Source organism: Amblyomma mixtum, chromosome 5 (assembly GCF_055824585.1).
Source record: "Amblyomma mixtum isolate Tamu chromosome 5, ASM5582458v1, whole genome shotgun sequence".
NCBI lineage: Eukaryota > Metazoa > Arthropoda > Arachnida > Ixodida > Ixodidae > Amblyomma > Amblyomma mixtum.
The window spans coordinates 118,001,105-118,025,827 of record NC_143016.1 but is presented as its reverse complement, the minus strand read 5'-3'; the positions used below and the strand labels follow the sequence as shown (position 1 = coordinate 118,025,827).

General features: G+C 45.9%; 1 pseudogene; it reads left to right on the top strand.

Moving 5' to 3' along the window:
• Positions 1–23,720, top strand: part of LOC149343452 (cystathionine gamma-lyase-like) — a 75,385-nt pseudogene extending 51,665 nt beyond the window's left edge.
• The last annotated feature ends 1,003 nt before the right edge of the window (positions 23,721–24,723 follow it).

Here is a 24,723-nt window from a genome sequence, read left to right as displayed (position 1 = left end):
ATGCAAACTGTAACCCCCAGTGGTCTTCACCAATCCACGTTAGATCTCTTATTATTCCTTTTATTTTAACCTTTACGCAACGCTCTCCTTCTGCGATTATTCCCGAAATCGCTGCCCTACGGAGAATAGCATGCAGCGATGTACAAACGCCGGCTTCTCTCTCTCTCTCCATAATTGAGCAACTCAACCTGCCGAGCAAAAAAAATATATATTACAGCTTGTCTTCACTCGCGCAAACCTTCAGGTGTAGGTATTCAGGGGAGGCATGCTGCGGAAGATTGTACAAACACGGAAAAAGAAAAGTATTATTGAGTGTGATCTGGCTTTGAAGTATAAGTAGCAATACTCAGGCAAAGCAATGTAAATCTTGCCTATTTATTTTGTCTCTGCCCATTCGTATTAGAGCACGCGTAAATTGTACCCGCATTAGAGCACGCGTAAACAAAACACTGTGTGTTTTGCTGGAGGTTTTAGAATTTACCGGTGCAGTAACAAGTGATGTGGTTTGTGGAGCGGGGTAGTAGTATTAGCGTTAGACGAAGCAGGGGTGCGCAGTCATGCACAACGTCGATGAGGCCGTGATTACAACCAACGTGCTTGCGACAGATTTGCAGTGCGGCTATGCGTCATTTGCCTGGTTTACCCACTTCTTACTCCTTGTCTTAAAACAGCTGTGAAAGGACTCAATACCCTTGCAGTGGTTAAGTACGTCACGTGGCGATAGTTCATCTCCGTTCTTCTGCCTACGAAAGGCCTTAATTATTGCTAAAGCTAGGTTTAAGATGATAACTGGTCAATAAGTATAAGGCATAGGTTGGTTTGCTGTGGTGTGTGTGGTGTAACGTCCTCTATCATGTTTATATTGTGAATTCTGAGGCGTCAAGTGTGCAGCGAGTGGTCAGAGGCTACTGAGATTTGATGGCAAGCTAATCATAATCACGACATAAGCAGGCGACCTGGTGCAAAAAGAAGATGCAGCAGAGAGAGGAGGTGCACAGCTGTGTTATAGCAGGCAATATTCTATATTGCCTCGCGGCGGGTGATTCTGCGCTCGATCGTTAAACCATGTTCATCACATCTTCAAAGAGCTCTCTGGTGAACGCTCTATCAGTGAGCCTTTGCGTATCGACCGGCTTCTCCAACGCTTGCGTCAAGCTGGGTTCAAGGCACCCGTTCGGGCTTAATAACAGAGCACGCTAATTCCATCCAGTGATTACAGTCAAAGCAAGCGTGTACGCAACTGCACTTGCCTGTCTCTGACCTTTGCGTCGTTGTCGCAAGCTGGGAGAAGTGAGCTCAAATATCAGTGATGATGTTAAATTACAGGAAGAAGTTGCGAGGAACTGTATATGCTGTAGCGAAAAACACCACAAGAAGAAGCAATTACTATCGCTTTAACTTCGTTCGCACTGCCAATATTTTCTGAGGTAAACATCATACTGATACATTGAGGCTATTGAGGCTACAGACATAAATCGTGGAAATATAATAGCGTAAATAAAATACACTGTTAAGTGCAACATCGCACGTGTGCTTATTTCATTGCGACAAGCTCTTCATTATGGATCCCTTGCCGAATTCGTTTCTTGAACGCTGTATATGTGACCGTTTTTAACGAGGCGACGTCCTGAAGGCAAAAACGGCGGTTGATGACGGTCGAAAGAACCCTTAGTGGCCTTAAAACCTTATAGAAACGATCACCGCAACATTATGAATCGCCTTGCTCAACTGTCCGACGGCTGCTTCCAAGCCAACCTAGCCCCTCCGGCCAGTCCAAGGTTGCCAACGCCGGCGTTGGTGGCGCTGAATGATGCCCTCCAGTGGTGCCGCCTGGCCATTGCAGGTTGCGTACAGATTGGCCGCGTCGGCTACGCCACGCACAGCGTTGTCTTCCTGGTATGAACAGTCTGAGAATATCCCGTTCCTCTCCCTCGTAACTATTCTCACTACTGTGATCACCTCGCAAAACACTTGTACAGACCTCTTCTTAGAGAACCGTGCATTTGTGTAGCAGGTTGAACATATCTCCATCCATTTCTCCGACCAGAAAGCCACCTTCATGACACTGAAAGACTGAGAAAGGAATTACCTGAAGAAATAGTATATGTGGAAGCGAAGGAGTGCTTGATAACTGTACATGCATATACGTACCTCTGAAATTCTATCCTTCAATATATCGCAAAATCACAACACCTTCAGAGCTGAGCTGAAATTTTGCATCGTATCGCATCTTTGTATCGTAACCTTTCTTAGAATTTTTTAATGGCATCGGTGTACAAGACGCCTTAATCGCTGGTTACAGTCGCAAAAGAAGACATATGCGTAGAGCGCAAGGAAATAATGAGCGCTGCATGATCACACAAGCTCCGTCATTCGGCGTACACGGCTGCTTTAAAAGACAAAACTGCAAAACTGCATTATATTGTCGCCAGTCACTCTTAAGATAACGTGGAATTGTAGCCCCCTCGGTGCTGAAAAGAAGGACAAATAAGGTTCTAATTATGCACTATGTCAAAATTATGACCGCACGTCTGTCATAGTGTCGCATTTATCAAGAAAGGTCAACGGCATGCCTTTCTCGAATGCGACATGCACATGTTTTTGAGAGGACGTTATGTTCACTGTGTTAAGTAATGGCGGCATGCTTTAAAGGTTCCCTGCGACGTAGATAAAGCACGAGAACTTTCTTCTTTGTATGCAGAGTAAGGGACACTTCGCCGAAATCTTGATATTTGATATTTTAATCTTCGCCAGAAATGCTTGTTTCGAGCCGATGGTGTCGCAACGCGGCGGCCATTTGCGGCAGCGGAAATGGGGTGGCATCCAGATTGGGCGCTGCCTTTCTCATTGGTTGGGGGTCCAGCTTACATATTGTTCCTTTATACTCGGGAAATGGATCCAAAATGTTATGTCTCTGAGTACTGAAAGCTTTTCGCATGCCACAAAAACTGGAAAGAAGCAGGGAAAGGGAGCGAAAACTTACAAGAATAAAGCTAGGGGCGACACTTCCCATTCCGCTTCAAACCTTCGTGGGGGACAGCGCTGTTCAAAAAACGTTGGTTCAAAGCACACGAAAAGGGCACCGAAAAAAAAGCTCAGTCGACACACCTTGTCCAAAATTGTGAAGAGGAAGGCCGGACAGGAGACGGGAGGCGAGTTTGAGGGCGGACGGGGATACTGCCGACAGCCATGCAGGCCGACTACGAAAGAAACATCGGGGTGCTTCTTTTGTTTTCAGTCACCCGTGCCCTGACTACGCGTACACGGTGGGAAGACGCCGTCAAAATGCGCGGCTGTCTGCACCCCCGACAAAGCAACAATTGCACGCACGCTTCCGCTGCGCGTGCGCTAGGCGCGGTTATGATTGGTACCGCCCAATCTCGGTACTGGGTGAGTGAAATTTGCTAGTGAAATGTGTTTTCATCTGAGCTTTTCATTGTGAATTTTCAAAGTGGAAATACTTTCGTTTGCATGCTCCGATTTCAATAATTCTTTTTGCCCTGGTATGTGGAACGCATGATGAATCCATTTAATAATATTAACCGGCACTGAGGAAATCATCGCAGTGCCCCTTTAAGACAGGGCATTGCTCTCAGCCTGAAACTTGTATTAACTTGAGGTTTACCTTAAATTTCGGCGCCGATATCGAGCTGAGTAAAAAAATTAACACAGCACTAGCAAGCAGTGCAAACAGCTTTTCTGAGAATCTCACTTTGAAAGAGATTTCTTTGTTAGCCGTCGGTGGAAATCCTAATCTCGCAAGGCTGAGGCCCCGAGCTCTAAATTTTGGAACGCTGTCATTCATAACGAGTTGGATATCGGGTCCGGGAGGCAAACCGCCTTGGCTTATTGGTTTTGACAAAGGCTGTGCATGTTTGTGCGCGGCGACTTGCATCATCACTGACGGCTCTTCCGTATTCCTTTGCTCAGCAGTTTGTCGGCTTTTCCTGAAGAGCGGAATATGAATCGGGCATTACGTTTCTGCCGTAGATTCCATGGAATAAGTTACTCTTCATAACAGCACTTACATGGTATATTTTAGTATTTCTTCAGCTGAGACGAAACGAGGAATGTTTTCAAATTCGTTTTTTTTTGTATTCAGAAACAAGAGGCGCGAAGGGGAGGTGGTGCGCAGCGAGATTCCTGCCAACAGAGTTGGGAGGGCGAATCAAATGCCTTCGGTAGGAGCGGTCATCAATGAACGCATATTCCCTGCAGGGTTCATGTTTTGTTTTTACAAAATACAGACGCTAATAACTATCGGCTGGGGTGTTCACGAACCAGGATCCCCAAACCTGTCGCACCCTTCAAGCGCCACTGCTGAAGTCAGCTTCTCAGTGCTGGACCTGCAGCGACAATTTGTTTGCAATGAGATAATTACTGCCGCGAAGAAGTGTCTTTTCTTCTCGAACCCCGCGTTCGAAGAGAGGTGCATTCGTGCGCCGACTTTCGCAGTGTCATCTGAGAATGAAAACTATCTTTTGATAAAACATACAGTAGAAACTAAGCGCACAAATAGCGACATTAGGTGCCTTAGGACCTAAGGCGTGGAAGTTTATTTCGCTGATTTTTACGTCGGTGAAGGGGCAAGTACCAAGCGAATTCTTCATATCGTCATGGCAGAGTGCGATTTAGGAGAAATCTAAGCTTTCAGTTTAAGCCACGACCAATCAGAGGCGAAACTGTGAACAATTGATGTAATATATGCTCTGTGCTTACGGGTCAGTGCACTGTTATCTGACCGTTCCCGCTCCTTCTTGCAACGCAGCCATTATGCATTTTTCTGTGCGACACTGAAACACTTTTATGAAGTATATGCCTCATGTACTTCAATGAATACATTTTTGTAGATCAGAAACCCAAAGTAAAGTTCTCAGCGTACCGCAGCCGCGTACCGCTCTATGCTATCGCAAGGTGGCTATCCATACTACAACGGTTATATAGCCCCGTATAACGCGGCCTATATAAACAGGCGTCAGTTCTGGTTGCGCCAGGCGCATCTTAAAGGACGTTGCAGGCTTATGCCTCAGGGGGAAAGGAACGAGACAGCTGATTCGGATCCAAGCCAGAACAGAACTCTTAGCCATGGCTTCACGTGCCACAGCCAGGCAGCGTCTTTATTTTCTTCTTCCCTCCTCCGACTCCTTCGTACAGTAGTAGGACTCCTTCGTACAGTAGCAAGGTATGTTCATTGATTCATGCACTGCACGTGTTTTAAGTGACCTTTTTTACCCTGTATCGAAGAAGAAATTTTTTCGTTCACTGACAAGACTTCTGTTGCAAACATCTTTAGATATGTTGACGATTATCTTGTTCTGTTAAAAGCAGTGGCGCCTGTGGAAGATATGGCGTTGTGGAAGTCGTTTTTGGCATTTTTAAAGAATGCGTGGTGAGACTGAAATTTACTCGTGAAGTCCCAGTTGAGGTTTGCCTGCAGGACGGTGGTCCCCTTGCAGATCTACGGTCCATAAACTTCTCTTTCTTCTACACATCCTTTAATGATCGTTTGGTGTGTTGGACCTATTGACCTATTGTCCTCGGTCAAAAAAAGCCAATTCTAAGCTACAATTCTGCCCATTCAACAATTGTTAAGAGACGAATAGCTTTGAGCTGCTTAAGAGCCACCCTTCAGAAATCCAGCGAACACAAGGTAAACTTGAGTGTTGATGAACAGGCTCTCCGCCTGAGCAGCTCTGGCTTCCCAGACAGCGCTCTCACGTCCGTTACTGAGAGTCTTGTGAAAGCGCTAAGGCCTAAAAAGACCTAAGTCATCACGCCTCAGCAGTGATGGTCCCCAGGAACGTCTTGTCTTGCGTCTGTGCCCTACATGCGCAACCTCGGCCATAGCCTGTGCCATTGCCGGAAAGTGTGGCGTACGCGTCGTTTTTTCGGTGCCGCTGAAAATGTCCAGGATGCGCCGCATATTTAAGAGCCCAAATACATAGCCTGCGGAACCAAACACACCACAATATTTGTAAACCGCATAATTGAAGTGGCCTACCATATACCACTGTCTTGTGGCAAGTGCTACGAGGGTCGTCCTAAAATTAAAGTCTCCAGTTCTTTTATAAATCGAAAGAAATGTTTATTTTAAGCAATTTAAACCTCACTTAAAAGGCAGAACATTATTGTACTTTTCCACATAATCGCAGTTGCGGTCTATGCATTTTTGCACACGCTGGGGCAGTTTTTGTATGTTCTTGTCATACCAGCTCGCCGCCATGCCGTTGAGGAAGCGTTTGACCGCATCTTCCACTTCGTCATCATCGGTGAAGCGCCTTCCAGCGAGATGTTTATTTAGCTTTAGAAACAAGTGGTAGTCACCTGATACGAAGTCCGGACTGTAGGGTGGGTCGCTGATGACGTCCCATCCAAACTGCTGCAAGAGAGCGACGGTTTGGCAGGCAACGTGGGGGCGAGCGTTATCGTGAAGAAGATTCACGCCCTTGCTCAGCATTTCTCTTCTGCGATTTTGAATCGCCCGTCTTAGTTTCTTAAGGTTCTCACAATATGTGTCCGCGTTTACTGTCGTGCCAGGAGCCATGAAGTCTAACAACAATACCCCTTTCTGATCCCAAAACACAGTTGCCATGGCTTTGCCGGCACACTGTGTTCGCTTGAATTTTCGCGGCTAGGGCGAAGAGGAGCGCAGCCACTCACATGAGTCTTGTTTAATCTGAGGTGTGACGTGGAATACCCAGGTTTCGTCACCCGTAAGAATAGAATCCAAAAAGGTCTCCTTTTCATCTTTACAACGCCGAAGAAATTCGCGGGGGGAGTCAACGCGTTGCCTCTGATGGTCGTCTGTGAGCATTCGCGGAACACATCTTGCGCATACCTTCCGATATTTCAACTATGCTGTCAAAAGCCTATGAATAGTGCTTCTAGAAACGCCAGGAACCAAAATGCAGAGTTCGTCAAGTGTGATCCTCTGATATTGCCGCATCATTTCTTCGACCTTCGCGACTCTCTTATCAGAAATTGACGGTCTTCCACTTCTTTCTTCATCGTGAATTTCAGTGCGACCAGCTGCGAACTCCCTTCACCACTTGCGAACGTTTTTAACATTCATCTTGGAGAAAATCTTGGAGACTCGCACATCCCTACAGCTTAATCAACTGGCTGCGTCGTAAAATAAAAATGAATACCACTTCCCAGTTGCCAGTACATGCTGGGCTCGCTTTGCTCAGATCCTGTTCCTGTTTCCTTTTTTTTCGAAACCCTGCATTGCTTTGCTGTTTGATTTTAAGCTTTTCTTCAGCCTGATTGGGAGTGCATGGCTAGATAGTTGGCAAGTGGATCTTGTAGGAAATTTGCAGTAGCTACGACCTGTGGACCTTTTCCTTCGGTGCACAAGTTCTGCTTTCTCTTAATGATCTGTAATTTCTTAATTTCAGCTGCTGACCTTGCAAAAGGCGAATGGCTGAATATAACCACCCTAAGCAGAGGAGATGCTGGCTTATACGTATGTACTGTGGGGAACAGCGCCTCTGCAACCGCATATCGACGAATTTCTCTGGAAATATTCTGTAAGTACCTACACAAGAAAAATCAGTGGGCAAAAAGGGAGAGAAGTTACAGAGGAAATAATAGTAGCTCTGACTTTCGCTTGACAACAATAAAACACAACAAAATTTAAATTTGTGGCAGAGCACAAACAAAAGAATTATTTGCCTAGAATGGAGAACGTATTTCCGCAGATAATCTTACTCTTCTGATATCTTGAAAAAAAAAGCACTTTCGAGTGATTACCTCTAATGCCCTGTGGACCCAGTCCTCTAGGGAAATAATAATTCCGGCTGCTAAATGGGGAACTTATTCGAAGCTAAATGCCCCCAGAAGTTTGATTGCCACAACTGCGGTGACTACGTGCGCTGGCATAATAGGGGTATATATCGCGAACACTAAATGTTCAGAGGTATCACTGGCAATACAAGCAGTTACGATGAGATATGGTAATATGCATGGTTATTTTCTGAACCACCACCTGATATATTTAAACTGCAATAAAACGAATAATACAAAGCATTGAGGAATCAAATGTTAGGAACAAATGAGTAAATACATACGTTGCTACACGATACGAATGGAATTGTATGTACGGTTTATATGCAGCGAACGACTATTTATGGCCGATGAATGCCAAAATATTCGTTGGCTGCACAATATGAATGCAGTAGTTCCTACCGATTATAAGGAGCAAACTTCTATTTATATCCTATTAGTTCAAAAATGTGTACTCAGCAGCATGATATAAATAATAGTTCTTGAAGCCTATATCGAATTTTGAAGTCCGAATAATGCGGAAATGTCTTTATTCCTGCAAGATCTGGGCTTAGTAGTTTGTACCGCATATAAGCAGCAAAATTCTATATATGTCTGATTAAAAAACCTGTTCTATCCTCATCGGCCTCAAACTGCTGAGTCTGTAGGTAAAAATGCTCGCATAAATCTGACAGCCCTAATCCAAAAGGGACATGAGGTAGAATGAAGGCAGTAAGAATACTGTCAGTAGAGAAGATAACATCTGTGTTTTCTTAAATAAAGGACCCTGCTTCTAAGTAGAAAAGAAATGTTAAAATAACCACTGACTTTGGTTATATCTCTAGAGCTATAATATTATGTAGCAAAGACAATATGTGCTCACTTAGCTTTTTTTACTTTTTCCCCATCTAGACCCACCACAGATTGTGGCAATCAACTTTGAAGGGACAGAATCAGGAGGTTCGGACACTGCAACACTCTCCTGCGGGGCTCGAGGCCATCCTGCGCCCGTTGTTTACTGGACTAAACGCGGGCACTCTGGTTCGTTGAGAGAAAACGCCGAAGTGGAAATGCATGAAAACGACGAAGCTCGGCGCACCGCCTACTTGCGCCGAGTGCAGCAGAAGGATATCGACCTTTACAGCTGCGTCGCAAAGAATGCCCTCGGCGACACGAGTGCAGAGCTGAGGCTCATAAATGCCAACAACGGCGCTGGAAAGGCGTGACGAGAACGCCGCTAGTTACGCAGTACGAAGGAAAAAATATGCAGCTACACTTTCGTTCCTAGCGTTATATTCAAATCATGTAGCTTTTGTGGTGAATTAAAGCCAGAATTTTACTTTCTTGACTAACTCGTAGATTTTAAATGGCAACGATAACTGCGATGTTTTTCGGCCTTATTGCCAAAAAAAAATCGTCTCCAGGGCGGTCGATCCAGAGAATTTTGCTCGAGAATACCAGAATAATGATATCACGCCGCGTCTGAACGTTTCTCTGCACTTTTAGAAGGAATTCGTAAGCAAAGTGCACTAAAAACTGCGTAGACGAACAAAACAGAAAATCTGTTGCAGCAACCCCGTGTTTTTATTCATGATCGGAATGAGAATGTATTTTTATGTTACCTAAGAACCGAAATGACTATACTGCGCAGAAAGGGCCCGCAGTCCAAGGCTGTACCAGAATCTTCTGTATTAGGAAAACAAATCGCATCTATTGGGTATAGTAAGGCACATATCATAAAACATAACAGTAACCACATAGCCTTGTGTACCTACATCGCAATTCTTAAACAGCAGTGTACTTATACATTCTTAACCGGATTCTATATTTATGGCTGGTAGTAAGAGGAAATTTTGTTCGAAAACAAAGTTTGGAGTACTCAAGTGTGCAAGCATTCGAGATTCGAGTATGTGGCGCAAAGTTCGAGATCAATTTCCAATGTTGTGCACGCTACACTCTTTTGCGTATATCAAAATCTGACCACTCTATATCTGACTATGTACGTACAATAACCATTCTTATATTTTAAGTATCTTGCTCTTAACAGCATTTCGCATTACTTGGTAGGCTACATAAGCCATTGAGCCGCGACCTAACTGACCGTTTCAGTGCCTGGCCCTCTCTGCGGGCGTAGTCCAGCTGCTCTAGAGGTTTGCGGCGTAAAGTCGGACATTCGCAATGCTCTGAACACTAACGCTACGGCATTTTTGGTAAGGCATACCTCATTCTGAACTGTCCTTTTTCAGTCGCTGATGACACAGTGACCAGACTACTTTTGGAAACCATGTGTTCAAACGCTACAGTACCTCCTCTCCAGGAATTATAGTGCCTACATGGAAATACGTCTGGTTGCAACGTCATCCCCCTCGCCCAGACAGTGAACTGACATATAGGCAGTGCTGCTAGTGCCATGCCGGCGCTAGGCGGGGATAGCCAAACTGCTGCAAGTTGAGCGAAGGCTGCACATAGAGTGGCTGTTGAAGAAGCCACAAACCCAGAGAGCACGTTAGGAGCTTATCGCGGACGCTGCTAGACGGCACGCCCTGTACCAGAATCCACCACAAGCCATGCGTTCCCGTGTTCGCGTTTCATTCCGGCCTAATAGTACATATGCGACATGCCTCAATGTAATACCTAGGATTCAAAATAACTTTTAAGGAAAAATCGTATCCCATGTGGCACATTTTTAGAAGACAGCGCCATGCTGTAAACCATTTAGCACGCGTCGCAGTATGGGATGGCACTTGTTACGAGCTTTTGAGTTCACAAGACAATACGGACAGAAGTGAAATGTTTTTCTTTTTCGTAACTCGAAAAATGTATACACAGCCACGTTAACGGTTTTGAGCATGTCGTTACCATCTGCAAAATGGGTAAAATTTATTACAATTTTTGGCTTAGCAAGCAGAAAAGAAAATCTTTGAATTCAATGAGGCAAGCGGTCTTAAAGTATTCTTTATAGATTTAGCTTAGATTCTTTTTTCTTGGTTAGCAATAGTCACAAACGTATCGTCGTCTACAAAGCGCCTCAACGTCACCAGGTGCTACTGCGAACTTGAAAGTCGGCAAGGTGAAGCATTTTTATTTACAAACATCCTTTAATTTACGTCTAAGAGGAGCCATTTCTTTGAACTTCACGGAATTCAACTTCTATTACTTTGCCACATTTTTCGTAGCCTTTGCGAAAAACTGACGCTAACGTTACTCCGACCCTCATAGCCTGAGTCCCTTTGGGACATTCAACCCCATAACGTTACATCCAATTTTCAAGTCGTCAAAGGAAGTGACCATCGTGCCTCTTGGTCGTTTTTTAGAATATGCGAAACTACTGCTGTCGTTTTGCTCCTGTTTGCTACTGTCAACAATGAAAAAGAGCCATCCCCGTGAAGAAGGCAGCGGAACCGTAATAATGCTTGCCAACACTGATTTTTTAAATTTATTCTTTTACTATAATGATACTGGTCAGCGCCTCAGAATAGTAAAGCCGAAGGGGCTCAAAGTTGGCCAGATGTTAGCTGTAAAGTCGTTAGTCATCAATTCTCAAAAAGTATAATACTACGAAGCAGGAAAGAAGTGGTTCCAAAATACCGGCTCCGGTTTTAAACAAGTGCAGGCATCAGCAAATTTTATGGGATCATTTTCGCGCCGCACGAAACCAGCAAAAAAAAAAATTAGGCCGCAGCGATTGTTTAATCTTCGAAAATGTTGCGGTGAAAGAGAGGAATAAAGACGCCAGCTATGCGTTGGCCTGTGGCACTATTGTAGAAGGCTCTGAATCCTAGCCAGAGGCGTTTGAAAATTTCATATTTTGCGTCAAACAGAATTTTTGTCCGAACTATTTTGTTGCGAAATATACGAACATGGTTTGAAATCAGAAGTCTTCTATTTAAAGACGTGCCAAGTGGTACAGCGCATCAAAATAGCGGTAACAGGGTTTGTTTTGTTTAATGTCCCAAAGCGACCCAGGCTATGAGGGACGCGTGCCGAAAAATATGTAGGCGTTAATGAGTAGATGTTGTTGCCCAAAAAATACGGAGTGAAATGAGAATAAAAAACTGCAATGCGATTGTAATGCTCTTTCTCACCTCCAAGAGGACCCAGGACACGGCCCACGGGTTCGATGTTGGCGTGTTCTCGCTAACCGGTAGACGAGTGTTTCTCGGCTTCATTTTCATCGCTACAAAAGAGATCCCCGACCGTAGGGAGCAGACGTTATCAGGAGTCTATCGCGCAGCTCAGACCGTGTTTTTATTTTTAGCTAGCCGAACTCAATTTCCGGAGGAAAATATAGTATCGCAGTTAGAGAACGAGCTTTTATTGGTGAACACTAGTAAAAAGCTGAGCACTAGTAAAAAAAGCAGTGAACAGGACTGCGCTAATCCGGAAGAGGTACTGCTCATTGAGAGATGGCGGTACCGCCGGATTCTGCATGCGTAATGAGTGAGTGGAACACATCCCCTGAGTGGAACACAGTGAGTGGTACACAGTGCAACACAAACAACCCCTCAAGGAAAATGAACCAACTCGCCCAGCAAAAAGTTTTATTGAACTTCATTTCTTGTACAGTGGGCCCTTCTTCTTTCGTGCTTTCCATAGCGCTTGTCCCGTTCGTCTTCTGTCCCTTGTCAGTTTTTGTCGCGCTACAAACATCCCCTCAAGCAAAATGAACCAACTCGCCCAGCAAAACGTTTTATGGAACACATATCTCGAGGATCACAGCGTACTTACTGAAACTCGCTGTACAGAGCAGGTAAATCGTTTTTTTTACTAACACCTGGGCAGTCAAGCAAAAAAAGGCTGAGCGAAGGAGAAAAAAGTGGATTAATTTGTAAGTTTTAGGATGGGGGCTCTGGAGCGATGTAGCAGCCCTTGGCCATTAGTGGGTACAGCACAAATTAACGTTTAAATAAAAGTGAGAGCCGCCTCCACTACATTACCAGATAAAATGCTGGTACACTGTGCAGATACGCACAGCTCCGGATCTTCGTGCATTATTCACGCGGAAGAAAGAGATGATAAACAAACACAGTACAGTGCGTGTCTTATACATAGCCACCACGTTTTGCTGAACAGTGTGAATAAACGACCTGTGTGCTTGGCAGCATTTTCTCGTTATGTTCGTCAACGACACAGCGCACCGATCCCTCGGTGCTTAAAGAAGTACTGGATTAAGAAAGCAATGTCCATCCAGAAAAAGCACTGGTGTGTCTCCTTTCTAATATGAACATCTCTATATAGGCTCTGCTGGATGCCGAGAATCCATTAAAACGATTTTAATGCCTGGTTCGCACACGCCAGATTACAGATTTCTCCTCAGGCGGAAAAGAAATGATTCAAGAGAAACTGCGAGAGAAAAAATTGAAAATTACACCCTAATAATTGGGATGATCAGGACTATCTAGCCCGCATTGTGTGTTTACAACCGTGGCACTTGTTTTGAATGCTGCTACCACGCATCAGTGCATGCCAATTGTGTTTCAGTTTTGGGAAGGTTGTAATCGCTGATTTATGCATGAGATACGTTTCGGCACGGATTTATACATCGTGTCGTAATGCACGTCTCTAGGAAGTGTACGGAGAGCGTTCGTCCTCCCATCGCCTTCCGCACGTTTGTGGCTGTATCCTCCCGAATGCAAGTGGTGTTCAGAACACGGCACATCGCCTTGGCTTCATGCATAGCTCTTTTGTAAAGCTAATGATAAATGCGGTGGCTGTTACTGCGCAGGCGCGCGTGGTTCGGCGCTGCCCAGTCACTGCAGGCTGTTTTCGTTTGGAGCCTCTCAAGGCGTCTGGGGCATCTTTTTCGACCTTGCGCCCCGCTTGATGAAGGCAAACTGCAAGACACGGGCTGCGGGCTATGTGCGCAGGGTGATCATGTGATCGCGGGCGCTCTGAACGGACACGAGGCCGCCGCCGAGTATCTGGCAGCGGCGTCGCCTTGGGAATTCACTTTACCCTTCTAGAATGGATGCCCGATGCATTTAAATGTGGCTTAGAGCTGGCCTTAGCAACCTTCAGAAGAGCAAGGTTCCGGGCTAGTTGGTAATGCATTTGAAGGAACAAACAGCGCGACGAAACACGGACACACGTAGAAAAGACACACACACACACGAGCGCTGTGAGAGCAGATGAAACTTGGGTCAGAGGTGAAACAATTAATAGAGCCCGAAGAACAAGAGATGAAGTTCAGAAGAGCAAGGTTCCGGGCTAGTTTGTGTGTCTTTTCTACGTGTGTCCGTGTTTCGTCGCGCTGTTTGTTCCTTCTTAGCAACCTTATTTGTGCTTTCACCACTCGCAGCCCTCTGTGCAGCAGTGGCGGAGAAAATTGCAACCTCAGAATTCGTATTCTGCTTTAGAATGGCGAGCTGCCGACGCGCGGTAGATCTTAGAATCCACCGACATCCACGTGGTGGATGAGGGGTCGGCTGGACGCCATCAGGAACCGACTTGGTACGCCTGCTACGCCTGGCGTGAACCGACCTTGAGCAAAGCTTTTGCGCCTGTAATAATATTAATGTCTTGTGCCTTCACTTGGCTTTCGGTAGGTGACAGCAAACGCACTAAAAGTAAATGGTGGGTTCGAGACGTTGCATTCCTTTAGTGAGGTAGCCCCTTTCACATTTCACTGTTGTAGGCCATTCATATATGTAGCCAGTAGTTGTCACATGACGTCCTTTTCTTTATTGTTTATGATCGGAAGTCTTTCGATGAACTCTTGGTACACATGCTTTCTTATTGGTAAAGACAACATTGTACAAAAAAATTTCTTTCCATCCCAATACCCTGCAATTGCATCTTTAAATTGATGCTGCTGTCAGCTTGTAAATATTAGTTATACGCAGGAATATTTAGATCGGCACATTGTTCCCTCAGGCACAAATATATAATTTCCCTCAGGAAAGGAGCTTAATACATCGCGACCATTTTAAAAGACTAAAATGTGGTGGGTGATTGTTTAACATATCCGTTTAGCCGCACATACCTTTGTTTTTTCGCTTATCTAGGCTGTACGTACTCAGTAGATTATTTGCTTAAAGAAACAGAATGTTAACGGTTCATAGTTTTTGAACTTTTTTGTTTCAATGTTCATAACATAACATGTAATAAATGACATCGTTTCTGCTAGCATTTCGATCTTTAGTTTTTGTGCAATTTGTCAAAGATCCGCTCAACACATGCCCAGTCAGGCCACTGATGTATAAAATTCTCGAAATAGGTCGTGAAACCGGGGCAAAATTTAGACAAGGGTGAATCCAGCAATCGGTATGCTGATGACAGAAAGGTTAGCAAGCGTTGCCTTTAAAATTACCATTGCCAACTATATCTAAAAAAATACACGCACTAACCTTTGTTGCACCGGCCATGTAGCAACGACTGCAGAAACTTGTGGCATAGGCTGACACTTCCTGGAAAATGAACAAAAAAACTGAAATGTGCCGTAAGTATCATGGGGCGCAGTCAAATTCCATTGACACGACTCTAATTTCGAGCATCGCGAAATAAATGTTAATCCAGCAAAGGTTTTAAAATTCGCAGCAAAGGTTTTAAAATTCACAGCGACATATTACTAGCGCTAAAATACACACAAAGGACAGCGAGCAGAAAAACTATGCGAGCAGAAAACTATAGTTATGCAAAGAACTAGCTATAAGCATCTGCGCATGCTCGAGACATGACTTTTCTTTGATTAACACGATCGCAGGTTATCGCCGTACCACGCAGAATACAAATAAGAAAAGTTAATTAACAGTAGGTTGAAGCGCGCGCTTTTTACCAGGTATGCAATTTCTTCACTCATGAGTACTACTGAAGGGGTGGTCACGCACTTCTCTCCTGCTTTATGAGTACAAAGAGCCTCAAATATTTCCCTAACGACCTGCTTAGCGAATCGCTTCAGCACGCAAGTTCTGCGCAAAAGAGGGGTGCACTCTTCCTCCTCTATTTTGCACACCTTTCTTTGTGTTGCACTTGCGGCCATGGGCCGCCAAGTGGCCACCTCCCATCAGAGCTGCGACTGTTGTTCGGCAAACAAACAGAGCTGCGACTGTTGTTCGGCGACAAACGACAAAGAAATTTGCGACAGATTGCGGTTCTTTCGAAAAGGTAAGCTTACTATGACGACAATGTGAAGTAACCGACACTGCTAGTTCACGACTAATCGGTCGCAGTAGCGGTAATTTCACGATGATAAGTGCTTATTAGGGAATTCAAGATTTATTTTAACGAGTACATAACTCCGTTTCAAAGCTTTCAATTCGCTTTTTTAAACACATCAGGCTGCTTCTTCCGTGGGCAAGCAAAAAGAAATGAAGAAAACAATGTGGCTATTAAGCGATCAGGAGCGGTTTTCATCAGGTTGACCAAAGTAGTATGCACCCTTCCGATCCGAAAAGTTGGAAATGTTCTTGCGAAAGACTTCATGAGCGATGCAACTGCACTCAGAAAACTATGTACGTGGGTGATATATAAGGAACACGAGGCAAAAGTGAAAGGCAGTCAGCAAAAAACCTATTTAATTTTGTGATTTATATTCAGCTGCTGGAGCCGTTCCCTCGCCCTTCGACTGCTTCCTTGTGATCCGTGGCCTCAAGACTCTGCAGGTTCGCATGGAGCGCCACATGCAGAATGGCCTCAAGGTAGCAAAGTTCCTTGAGGCACACCCTCTGATCGAGAAAGTATTCCACCCAGTTGAGACAGCTGAATGATTGCAAGACCTACTCGCTGCACGCACTAACTTAGTCCAGAAAATCATGTACGAAGGCTGTGTATGAAGCTTGATGCTAAGAGTCACGAAGCCTATGTAGAGAAGTAGTGGCTGGTCGGTCCAAATAGCCAGCACAATGCCGGCTTTAAAGTAAGAAGGTTAATTTTGAAAGCCTCCAAGTAAGATATTTTTGGTTGTGATCTTTACAATAAAGTTTTTCATGTAACTCTGGGCTTCAAAATAACGTCAATGCAGAAGCAAATTTTCTAGTAATCCACCAATCCTTGGAGTATAGGGATTTGGTCTGACGAACAGGAACATTTCCTGCGTAAAGCGCAAAAAGTCATTCAGAACAATTCCAATAGCTTAGTTTTCAACGCTTGTTGAAATTTAAGTAAACAAAGATGAAAAGCTAAAAAAAATCACGCAGCAGTCCAGAACATTGCAGAAGGAACGCCACCGTAAGTTTTCCAGAAATTGGAGCACAAGTTAAAAAAAAAAACGACTGAGTGAAACGTTGTCGCATAATGTTACCATTCAAATACGCACGTCTAGCCAGCCACCCGCAGCATGATGTGGCGAAGCGCCAATGTTCAGGCTTTAGTGGCATGGTGGCGTTCCTGATCAAAGGTGGCTTCGAGGAGGCCTCCCTTTTCCTTAAAAGTCTGAAAATCGTCGCCCTGGCCGGGAGTCTCGGTTCCACTGAGAGCGTCGCACAAGTGCCGTGAGTGGCTTGCTACAGAGTTGTGCTCATCGGGCGATTTTCCTATTCAGCCGCGGGAAACGGCACGAAACCTCCGCACATTGTTTAAACAGAGCTGTCATGGAATCCCTCAGTTTTGTTTAATCGCTCCAAAATCTTGGCTTTAGCTCAGTAAAATCAGAATGGCCTTTCGTTTACTCCACCAAGAGGTTAAAATTTATTGCACGATTTACCGCGATCGCTATTAACTTTTGTTTCCAAGAAGAACCAGCACGTCTTCACTTCTATCGGCTCGTTTGTTGACACAGCTGTTCACACTACGGTTTAAGGAGAGTCAGACGCGCTTGCGCTCGAGGCCAACCAGGGTTACAAAGTGCACTAATCTCGGACATTAGGACCACTGCCTGGATACAACAAATTAGGTCATCAGACTGTTGGGAAGCTTAACGAGGATCTCCAAGCTGCTTATCCAGAAAGGTGCTCCAGTCTTGTATGAATCGCTCACGCATTTTTAAATTAAGAATACTGTACAGGGAGTCGCAGCTACTGTACTTGAGAAAGATTTCAGAAACCGACTACGAGATGTGGGAAATTTAATCTAGCAGCACTGTGGTGCAATAAGTACAGCTCGCATTAATTATTTCAAAACTAATGCATTAACCTTTCGAAGCGTTCCATAAAGAGCAAGGTATTACTCCAACAGTCGAATGAACCAAAAACTAACCGCAAAACGCGCAATTTGTGTAGCAGCGGCTTTGCAGCAAAAAAAAAGCATGAAATTTTTTTTCCGTGTTCTCTTCGCATCAAAAGCGCTGATTTGGGCATCGAACGCTTGTCAACGTTCCAGGATTGGCCGTGCACGTTGCGTGCCCAAGCTAGCGTAGCCGCCGCTGTCTTTTTCATCGTCAGCGAGGAATTACCATTTGGCTGTCCTCCAGTGTGTCGCGCGGTTCTTTTGAAAGCGTGAAAAGTGCGTTCAAACTCAAGCAGTATGCTTGGAAATACGGGCTTATCTGTTTTCACGCTACTCCACTTCGGGATTAAAACTTTTCACTTACTTCCGGTGCTTAAGGTCAAGTTAATCTTAACAAAATGCTGAAAAAAGTATGAAATAAAGAGAGGAAACTGCGAACCATTCAGTCTTTCACCAAGTAGAAAATGTGTGCATATGTCTATGCGCATTGCCTGTATTCCGAGTATATGTTCTGAGAGTGTCTGACGCATATTGCGCGTATAAGCTGGCTGCTTGTTGCTGCACTAAATGTGCTGACAGTAACGGTGATCACACACTTACGTGTTCTCGCCAGTAGTTGTTTGTATAGTACCTGCAAAGTACGCGATGCTATTCTTTAAACATTGAAAACTGGAACTCTGTACCTGCAGCAGGATAATTTGCATTATCGGAGTCCCGTCTGCACACAGTATAATAAGTAGCACTAGGCGATTACGACTCTCAGTAAAGCGAATTTTCCGTGAAGCTGCAGAGGTGTGTTGATTCTGCGTCATATTCACCTAAATAATTTCAGAGAGATAGACGTATATTTGCAGCAGCAGAGCAGTATTTTTAGTGTTCCACACATACACCTCCTTCGACTAGCTCGCCTCTCCGGTAAGCAGCGCCAAGCGTGCGACACCTACACCGCTGAGCCCCCCCCCCCCCCCCCCCCCATGCACCACGGATGGTGCGCTTCGCAGCAGCCGCCGCAGACGGAGCGTGGCACGCCCCTCCACTGTCGTCATTCTTTGCTCCTTTTACGGTAACCGTCCAGGGTAACCACGCAGTCCCACCCGGTTACTGTGATAATGACCTCCCTGCAGTCGCTATGCCGGTTACGCCGACGGTCCATGCCTACAGTAGCGACGCTCAGCGCAAGGAACGAGGGCCTAATACTTGCACTCTAGCTGCACAGCATGCTTACATGCCTAGAATAGGTGAATGCAACGTTTGTCTAATCAAGTATAAAACTTGAACTAACAGTTTAAATTGGGCACCAATTGAGTCAGTTGTTCCATTGATGACAGGAGCAAGAATGAAGTCTATTCAAAATATCCTTTCATCCACTAAGTTTCTAAAATCTGAAACTGCTCAGCGCTGTCATTCACCGCACATGCTGTTCTACAAAACCGTATATTTTTAAGTGAACGCCGGAAATGTATGAATTGAGAAAGTAGTGGAAGTAATAAAAATGCACGCGATGCACTTTGTCACCAAAACAAAATAGATTTCTTCAGTGCAAGAATGGCTTCCGCAAGTATGCCAGAGGAGCAGCTAAAGTTACAGGGCATCACCGACAACTTGATAAGGCTCTCTGTTGGCATCGAGAACTGCGACTACCTGATAAATGACATTGATCAAGCCCTCAAGAAAGCAGTACGACAAGTTTATTCAATGCGAACTCCTTCTGGAATTTAACTTCTAAAATCCAAATATCGACCTTGAGCGCACCCTTTAAGATGTTTTCTTTCTTTTTCAGGTACGCCTCTAATTGACGGATGCGCCATGAAAGCCTGCTGACGTCCTTTACCGCCCAAACTGATTTGTGCTTCATGATTAAAAAGGGGGCGCAAACAAAACGGAGACAAGGACAGAAGACAACAGGACGAACGCCTTCCTTCCTTGTCTCCGTTTTGTTTGCGCCCCCTTTTCCATCATGAACAGCTTCTAACTCGCCCAACTTTCCATTCTGCTGCTTTGTGCATTTTACGTGCAAATAAAAAAAGCAGCGTATTTCACAAACTACTGGCAGAGCTAAAAAGTGCGAAGTATGACCGAGTCTGAAAAAAGATATGATGGAAGACGCTTGGACAAATCGGAAAAGATGACACCTATGATCAGGCTAGTTTCAAATCTACATGCTTTCTTCTCTCATTGTTCTTTATTGTGTTTATTTCACGCACTCTGAAGCACCAAAGCATTAGAAATGGGAGTAAGTCACAAGAAAATGATACAGCTTAAAAACAGGAAAAAATATCCGACAAATTCTGTGTATAAAAAGAAGGTATGTGTACGTCATGGTACGACAAAAAAGCACATCTATCAATGCACACTCAGGTGACATCACGGACGAAAGTGAAATAATGCTTGACTGGAAAGCGTAATTCTAATCTGGTGTAGATGCGATACCTTTCAGTGCTATGTTAGACTGTGAACCGACACAGTATACAAGAGCAACCATCCCTAACCAAGGTTCTTTAATTGAAACTGCACCCAAACAGAAACTTAAGGCCTTCTTAACCACATTCTTAAAGAAAGTTTGATAGCATTTGGAAGTTAGCCCACTCTCAAATATTGCAAAGGATTCTCCAAATTTAGGAAGTAGGCCCACCCTAGAAAAAGAATTAAGGTGGATTAGTGCGGTTTAGTGGGTGGATTAAGGTATATTAGGCTGGAAGAGTTGTTTAGGGTTTATGGGGGTTTAAGGTCCCAAAGTGACTCAAGCTATGAGGGAAGCTGTAGTGAAGGGCTCTGGAAATTTCGACCACCTGAGGTTCATTAACGGGCACTTGACCTCGCACATTACACTGTTCGGAAGAGTTAGACCGGTTAGTGTAATCTCATATATTCCGATTGAAGGTACTCGAACATTCTAGTCCTTAGATGTTCAAATTTGGCGGTGATGATGACGTCGGGATCACCTCGAGCAATCAGGGAAATTTGTTGCAAAGAGACCCGGCGGTTTCCACATAACAAAAACCAAAATTATATGCAATTAAAACCAGCGTAGAAGCAATTGAGGCACCCTCAAAAATAAAAAAAAAACTGATAAACACTACAGAGGAACATACAAACAAACCAACATACGAAAACTGTAAAGAACTTTTAATTGAAGAGAATATAATATGGCACCGTTCAAATGGGGCTTTGATTATTTAAAAAAATGCGGCTGGCAGAGGATAGGAAGAAGGGGTAGACCTAAATGAGGACTAAGAGTCGCAAGAAGCTGGCAGATTTACCGCACGTCAGTGCCCGAAATGTAGAAAATTGACCAACAGCTTTACTACTCTTTCTTCGACTTTGGCAGTGGCACGACCAGCGACGAAGGAATTCTGTTCTTCCATGTGTCGTTAACTGGGCATCTAAAGCAGTGATGAGCAACGCGTCTACTAGAGTCGTAGTCAGACTCACAGGTTCGTCGCTTTAATCCTCGTCAACTTTCTGCAAGCGTGCCGACGGAGACGGGATAGCAGCTACTGGAAACACAGCTTTATCTTTTCCCATTTCTCCGCCTGACGTGAGTTCAATGTTGTGGCATCGTAGGCACCGTCTGACTGTTGGAACGTAAAGTACAAGTGCCCGAAAAGTCAAACGAGCATGCTAGCGCAGAAAACTTGTAAACTTGTAGCGCAGTAAACGTTGTTTTTGAAGCAAGGAAGGGGGCAGTAACTGTTTTCGGATCTTGATGAAAACATTAACTGCGCTGAGAGGAAAGACAGAGTAAATTCTCTTCCTTCTTCAGGTTCATTTGCTTTTCTTCGGGGGAGTTCAGCCTCCTCCAAACGTGAGTAGTTCGGTGGTGTTTTGAAGTACAGGAGTCCAGAAGCAGAAGGTACGAAAGGGAAATTATATTTACAGAGTATATACAAGGCAAGCTCAGTTGCAGAAGCGTGAAGTCACACAGACGTTCAAGTACTGTAACTTAGAGGGTACTTATCTCACACAGAGATACTATCTCACACAGAGATACAACTGCGGGGAAAATCTTACTCATCGACCGGCGGTCTCGGTTAGAGCCTAGAGGTTTTCCGTACGTGCTAAGCACGGAGCCTCGTTGCGACTGCCACTCCTGGCTTTTCCTTCTGTTTTTATTTCCTACATAAACAAAGGCGCTGGGGCGGTCATTTCTCTTGACCCGCCCCAGTCTTTGATCAACCAATCGCTACTTAATTTCGCAGTAGCCACGGCCTTGTGGGCTGGGCACAGCCTCGAAACTAGGGCTCGAATAAATAAAACAAACAAATCAAGAAAACATTCGTAAAACGCTCTCCACGCAACACCCTCGCCTTCCCCCAAGAACGCACTTTTCATCTTAAGTGCATGCACGTGCGTAACTGCCTCAAGGCGGCCACCCTCTCGTGCTGTGTCCAACCGGAAGACCTTTGTTTACCTCCCCGCATGGCTACAACACTATCAGTCAGCCGATCAGTCCTTTGATCAGTCGCGGTGGGAGGGAGACCACCCCTTTCGGGACGGCAAGGCCACGCCGCACGCGCGCCCTCTGCCCGAGGCGTCACGGCTGCGTTCCAAAGTGGCGTCCTCCCCATGCCGGTAATCGCTTCCGCATTTGTTGCTGCACTGCGCGAGCCACGCGGGAAGTACAAAGGGGAGAGCCAGCGAGGTCGTGTACTAGGCGCGATCTTACAGACAGGAAAGGGGCGGGGTGTGAAGGAAGAAAGGGACAAAGAGGTGCCATAGTGGAAGGGTCCGGAATATTTTCGACCACCTGGGGATGTTTAATGCCCACTGGCATCGCACCTAATCCGGCTGCAATGTTGCGCGAGTTCGGTATGAGCTATATCTTTGGCGGGTGTTTCAACGTAACTGCGAAGCGTAACAGGAATCTATACCCTTTCGAAAAGGCCGCTGAGTCGAGCAAGATGGGCTCATTTAAACTGAACGAGGCGCTGCGACTGATATTCCGGGCGTGCTCCTAGGGTGTTCTTCGCCCTCTGAACTAAAGTCGCATGGTGAGCCAGCATCTTCAAAGCGACTGCTACCAAGAACGTTGACAAAATTAGCCATAGACGCAGCTGATCGCATCACGCCGTTTTCCGCGTTTCACAGAACATTCTGTTGTTCTCATAAGGGATTAAAAAAATTGGCACTGGCTTAGCTGCAGTTAAGCCTGGATATACAAGCGAAAAGGTTCAGTTACGCTTGTTTTGACTTCATGGCTGTCGCAGTTCGCACGCAATGCACTGGGAGCACCACGATAACGGTGGAGACGTTCGGACGTCCACACACTGCCTGTACGGAGGCGGAGGAAAAGACGCGCGTGTAGCGAATACGGTGCTGTCTTAGAAGGTTGCTTTAGAGACCTGTACTGTGGTGTCCATTCCTTTCGGGGGGTCGGATGGGGAGCTGAAGAAGAAGAGGCTGTGGTTTATTTCGCTGCTCTTGCACGTCTGCCTTTTTTGCAGTTTCACGGCCTCTTGGCACATCCTATTACTCGGAGGGGCTCTGTAAGACGTCGGGGACCCTCCGAGTGGCCTCCTCCTTTGAGGTCCGTGTTTTCTTTTCGCATTTTCGGCGGCTTGTGGTCTCTGGCGGCTAGCTGGTTAGGCCTACCAGCTGCCAGCTTGTTCATGGCCGATCGGGTTACTCCAGATGGCCCGCCATCCCCGAGCGGCTCTTCTTCGTGTGCGGCAAATCCTGGATCTACCTCGGACAAGTCCTCGGACCACCACACGGACATCCCTTTGCACGCTGGCGTGCTTCAGGATCCTGCCCTTGCCCACCATTCCGGAGGCGCCTGTGCCCCCGTAGAACCTAGAGTCTCCCAGGTCTTATGGTCGCCTGGTCTCTTGCAGCCAGCAAGGCTTCCGGAGTAGCCTCAACCCGCCCGCTTGGAGTTGGGCACGGACGCTGATGCCATGCGGGCTCACGAACAGATAATGACAGCGATCTTGGACAAAGACAATAAGATAGGTCCTGCAGCTCGCGCAGTTCTACTGTCTCTGGTTTGCGACCTGTACCGCCAAACGGCGCATTTTTTTTCCGTGCGCGGTCGCCGAGACCAAATTGTCAAGGACGCTGCAGACCTCTTTGGAAGCCAGAGAGCGCGAGCTGGACGCCGTTAAAGTACAGCTTGCGGAGATGTCTGCTAGGGTCACCGCGGCTGAGGCGGAAGTTCGCGACCTGAGGCAGGAGGCATTGGTCCCCCGGACTTTCGCAGATGCCCTGCGTGGTGCTCCGGTTCCGATTCAGAGGGACATCGGAATTTCAGCCCTGGACGCGACCTCTGGCCCGCCACAGCCTCGACCTGCTGGGAACACCCGACCGAATCCCCTGCCGCATCAGATGTTTTTAACTTCCGTCGCGGCCTCAGCAGACGTCGGCCGTGAGGTGGCTGCATTGATTAGGGAAAACATCGATCCCGAGGCCGAGGGTATCGGGGCTGTTGCCCTTCGGCCTTCCCCTCGTGCCCTCACGGTTGCTTCCAGTGACCCTGCAGACCTGGACCGCCTCAAGGCCGCCATTACCCGCATCGAAGCCACTATAACCGCGATCAAGGTCCGTGTCCCGCGACAGAAAAACCCGCACATTCGCGTGGCAGGGGTCGACCCCGTCGTGGGGCCACAAGACCTAGTTATGGCACTCAATCGCCGGAACCCTAACCTTCATCTGGACCCATCCTCCTGTAAGGTTAGACTTTCATTTTCCCAAAGATCCGGACAGTTCGTCCACGTCCTCGAGGTGGATCCCCCTGCCTTCGTCCGTCTATGCGAGGCACGTCGCGTTACCCTCGGGTGGACTTCAGTTGAGGTGCGCGAAGACCTGCATGTGCCGCTCTGCACTTATTGCGCTCAATATGGCCACGCTTTGACGGCTTGC